Genomic DNA, 5065 nt, shown 5'->3' on the forward strand with positions numbered 1-5065 from the left:
GCCCCTCGCCTGGGGTGGCGCCCGGAGCAGGCAGCAGGAGCGGGGCTTCCAGCGGCGTCGGAGGGGTTCAGGCGCACTCGCCTCATCTCCCACGTTCAGCTTCCCCCGGCCCACCGAGGGGCGGGCAGGAGCCCCGTGCCCTCCCCGGGGCCTGTCCTTGCAGCCCTGCGCTTGTCCGGCAAAGCTTCCTGAGAGAAAGTTACGGAGAGCGCGGGGGGGGGGGGGGGGTCTGGCCCCCCTGCCTGGCTCGGAGAGGCACCGCCAAGCGTGCACCCGGCATTTCTCGCAGGCGCGCGTGTGTTCAGCCTTGTGCCGGTAAACAGGCTCTACAACGAAGTCCTGCTCCCCCTGGGTCTCTTCCCCCAGTGCCTCTGGCTGCCTCCTTGTTGCTGCCAGTGACTTTTTGGAGGAAAACCTCCCCACATTTATTTTCAGAGCAATTATGCCTACCCGCCGAAAACCTGCGAGAAACACCTGCGACTCCTGAGCTCCTCAAACTTGACAGGCTGGAGAATGAAGAGGGAAAGCTTTCCCCCACCCGCGCAAGTTATTGAAAAACATGCACCATCAGGGACGATCCTTCCTTTTCTGTGTCCTTGTGATAAGGTATTTAGCCGAATCCACACATCTGTTGGCATCTGACAGGGTCGTGCCACATGGAGCTGGACCGGCCCTGACCTGGTGGCTCCACACGTCCCCATGACCAAGCCCTTTAGCCAGGCTGTCCATCCTTTCCCTTTGTTTTAAACATAAGGAAATTCTATAGCAGCCATCACATAGATGCTATGCAGAGAAGAGATCAAGCCTGAAATTAGATCAGGAAACTGATTTTTCACAAGTCCGAGGGGCAAGGCTTCCCTCCCACAAGAGACCAGAAGCAGCAAAACAAACTCCAGCCAATTTACACTTGAGGTGCAACAGCCCTGAAGTTTGCAATGTTGCTATTTACATTACATGCAGTCAATACTTCACTCAGATGGATTGGCTAATTCATACCAGAGATCTGCACCAGCTGTGAGCTGGAAAGTTTAAATTTACAATTAGATTGCCTTGCGGGAAGACAGAGGTGTTGTCTTTTAAGCTTCTGCAGCAAGCCTTGGGAACCCTAAAATCAATAGGGCCCTCTTGGAACGTGCAACATTTGGCTGTATCACTCATTTTACCATAACACAGGGTTTGGCAAAATGCGACCCACAGGCCGATGCAGTCCGCCAGACCATTCTATCCAGCCTGCGGGGCCCCTAAAAAGTTTAGAAAATTACTTTTTATCTTCCCCTGGCTGCCTGTCATGTGGCCCTCGATGGTTTGCCAAAACTCAGTAAGCAGCCCTCCACCTGAAATAATTGCCCGCCCCTGCCGTAGCATCTTCCACACAAGAGAAACCATGGAAGGCTTTCCAACAAAAGGTAAATCATCCATGCTACACCTCTATACCTTAATGTACACCATAAAGGCAGTGTCTATTGATGTGGTGGGGCCAAAGGGAGTACAAAGGCCAGATTTCAGGGAAACTGATTAACTACAGGAAAGCTGAGGGCCTTGCAGCAGTTCCTGATTGTATGACAAAGGAGGTTAAAAGTTACAGGCCAAACCTAACCAGCTGTGCTAAAAGGTGCCTTAAGTGGGGGTTCCCTGAGTGACGCGCTATCCGTCTGGCACAGGGCCCCTCCCCTCAACTTGCCTGCCACGACTTGGTATTATTAGATAAAGAGAGGGTTCAGTGGAGATCTTCTTCCTGGGGGGCCTCCTGGCAATGGCAGTACTCACAGTTCAGGTGCGATGTTCCACTGAGTTCCGCCTCCCCTATACCCCGTCCACTTGCCAACCAGATGAGCACCAATGGTGTGGTTTGGTCATGTTTGATTGACCCCTGCTTGCCTAGAGGGGCGAACCCGCATCAGTGTGGGTTCAGTTGGAACTTGTCAGGTTGCCCCGATGAGTAGCCTTCCTGTTGTGGAGACTGGCAAGCTGGACTTGAGTTGGCTGGCGCCTACTTCAGCGCCTCCGAGTAGGGCACTTCTGGTTTTACGCCTGTTCTCTTTTGTTTTTGTTTTTTTTGTCAAAAGAAATAGACCCCTGGGGAGGAGAGGGGTGTGGAGTTCCCTCCTTCCTCCCAGTCTCCTCCAGGGGGCTCAAACAACTCTGGCTGCGCTGCTCCTTTCTGCTGCAGGAGCCTCAGCACATCTGGTGCGCTCCATGCCAGTGTGCTCCCTCGCTCTCCCCCACCCCCCGGGTTCCAGTGGGGCTTTTAAATCTTCCCACAGCCACGCTATTGGCTCAGCTTTTCCCCACCCAGGGAACAGCTGATTGAACAACCAGCGTAAGGCCAGCTCACACAGCCGCAGCTGTGGTTCCTGCTCCAGCTCCAGCTGCACCCCTGGAAGTAAGTTTCCCCCCGCAGGGGGGCTGTTTGTGGGGTTTGGGGCCCTTGGGGACTGCCCTCTCCCCTTCGGGAGCCTGTGGCAGCGTCTCACCACCACACCAGCTGTAAGGAGCAGCATGATCCAGCCCTGTCTAGATGGGTAACCTGCATGCTCTTTCACAGAGGCAGTCCTAAGCCAACAATTCTTGGAGGATGTGAAGGCCTAGAAAGCCAAATAATGGTGAACACAGGAGTGGAGGTGTCTGGCTTCCAACATTTTTGCATCCGAGGTTCTGGGCAGCTAAAATTTATCTGTTTATATACTGGTAACTACAAGTGCCAGCCAACCACTAAACCTTCCACAAACCCTATAATCTGGGAGGGAAGCACCAAGTGGTGTTTGGTGACATTTTCGAGCTACCGTTCAGCTTATTTTCCCTTTTCATACCCAGATGAACTGCCTGCTTCCCCTCAACACCCAGCTCAGTCAAGTGGATAGAAGCCACATCCAAGGCACCAGGAATAAGCCATTGCTTGCGTCTTGCCCTTCTGGCTCCAGTGAATTGCCAACACATGGAAAGGATAATACCCAACTTTGTTCCTCCTGCAAGCCTGACCAAAGGAAGGAGGAACAAACATGCTTAGGCATGCTGACAGACTTGAGGCTGCTGTTCAGTGCCCTAGTTGGCAGCATTGTTTGGACAGTACAAGAAGGGAAGAGAGAGAGCCAACAGGTGGAGATATGAATGCTACAGCCATCCTCTAATGGTCTTTGCAGCTTTGTTTGCTTGTTCCTCCACAGTGATTATGGCATATAAACAGATACAATCAAGCCCACACCCCATGTGCTATGGTAGGTGACTTCCTTTAACTAGTGGTTGCTGCACTGACTGTTCAGCAATACAGCAGGTCTTTCTGACCCATGTCAGCAAGTCAGTTATACATGGGCATAATCTCATCCCTATTTCACAAAATACTTAAGTGCTTGCTTAAGTTTAAGCATACACTTAAATCTCATTAACCTCAATGGGATTGAAACAGGCGCTTAATTACTTCACTGCGTAGGGGCTAGGATTGTCCTCATGAATGAAGTCAAACACAGGCCTCGATTGGAAACCCACACAAGTTGCTCTATAAGAAACTACTGCAATCATCAGGAAGTGAGTTGAGTGTATTCCCTCAAGAATAACAGGCATTTGAAGTACAAGAGGCTCTAGACTAGGGGAGGGCAATTATTTTGGGAAGAGGGCCGCTTACTGAGTTTTGGCAAGCCATCGAGGGCCGCATGATAGGCAGCCAGGAGCAGATAAAAACTAATTTTCTGAACTTTTTAGGGGCCCCGCAGGCCAGATAGAACGGCCTGGCGGGCCACATCCAGCCCCTGGGCCACATTTTGCCCACCCCTGCTCTAGACAGAGAAGTTTACACATCTGAAATGCATGTTTGGCATGCAAGGCTCTGCTGCCAAACAAAAAAAGTCTTCACAAGAGCTCCCCCTGGCTACTGGATGGGAAAAAAAAAAAAGGCAAAGAGGAGAGCTGACTCAGCAGGGTAGCATTTTCAATGTCCTACCTTCTCCTCCTTGTTCAATCAAGCAGTTGCCATGGAAGCAAGCCATATGGCTAAAGCAAGCCCACTGCTGATGGCTCCTGCTGCCATGGAAACAGATGCCAGATTAAAACATGAATACAGCTAATGATAGATTTTACAAATTTCATCTTCCTTTGTGGTATCTGGCCCTCTGATTTACCCCAAAATTTAATAAAGCTGATGGAAACCAAAGGCATCTGGAGGCCAATGAAAACTTTCCCTTGTAGACAGTAAGTGTGGAAAGCTGTGCCAGCTACTTAAACAGTCATTGGTTACAGACAGCTCCTGACTGGGCTGCATTAGTAGTAGCATTGCCAGCAGAACAAGGGAAGTGATTCTTCCCACTGTTCAGCACTGATGAGACCATGTCTGCAATACTGTGTTCAGTTTTGGGGCCCCACTACAGAAAGAATGTGGGCAAATTGGAGAGAGTCCGGTAGAGGGCAATGAAAATGGTCAAAGGGCTGGGGCACATGACTTATAAGAGGCTGGGGGAACTAGGCTTATTTTAGTCTAAAGCAGAGAAAACTGATGCAGGATTTAATAGCAGCCTTCAACTTTCCTGAAGGAGGGTTCCAAAGAGGATGGAGCTGGACTGTTCTCAGTGGTGGCAAATGACAGAACAAGGAGCAACGGTCTCAAGCTGCAGCAAGGGAAGTTTAGGTTAGATATTAGGAAAAACTCACAAGGAGCGTAGTAAAACACTGGAACAGATTACCTAGAGAGGTCATGGACTCTCCATCCTTGGAGGTTTTTAAGACCCACATAGACAAAGCTCTGGCTGGGATGATCTACTTGGAGGTGGTCCTGTCTTGAGCAGAGGGTTGAACTAAGTGATTTCCTGAGGTCCCTTCCAACCCTAATTTTCTATGATTCTATGACATGCCTTGGGTTTGTGGCCCTTCAGATGGGAAAGTTCCCTTTTCCTCCCTCCTTACTCGAACAGTTAAAAATATGGTCATTTTATTGACTAAACTCCAAGCAACTTCCTAAACAATATCTCTGCTCTACAAGACTGTCCCCAAAGGGCAAGATATTGTTTTCCAAAAGAGCAATGTAAATTATCGACTCTTCTCTTGTAAGCACTGACAGTGGTTTTCAGCAAACACGGCG

General features: G+C 50.1%; 1 long non-coding RNA gene across 1 annotated transcript; it reads left to right on the top strand.

The window, feature by feature from the left end:
• The first annotated feature begins 29 nt into the window (after positions 1-29).
• On the top strand, positions 30-3887 carry LOC112549930. Its single transcript, XR_003093563.1, has 2 exons — positions 30-606; positions 2815-3887. It is a non-coding gene; the product is annotated as an uncharacterized LOC112549930 (long non-coding RNA).
• Positions 3888-5065: the final 1178 nt, after the last annotated feature.

Source organism: Alligator sinensis, unplaced genomic scaffold, assembly GCF_000455745.1.
Source record: "Alligator sinensis unplaced genomic scaffold, ASM45574v1 scaffold570_1, whole genome shotgun sequence".
In the NCBI taxonomy this organism is placed as follows: domain Eukaryota; kingdom Metazoa; phylum Chordata; order Crocodylia; family Alligatoridae; genus Alligator; species Alligator sinensis.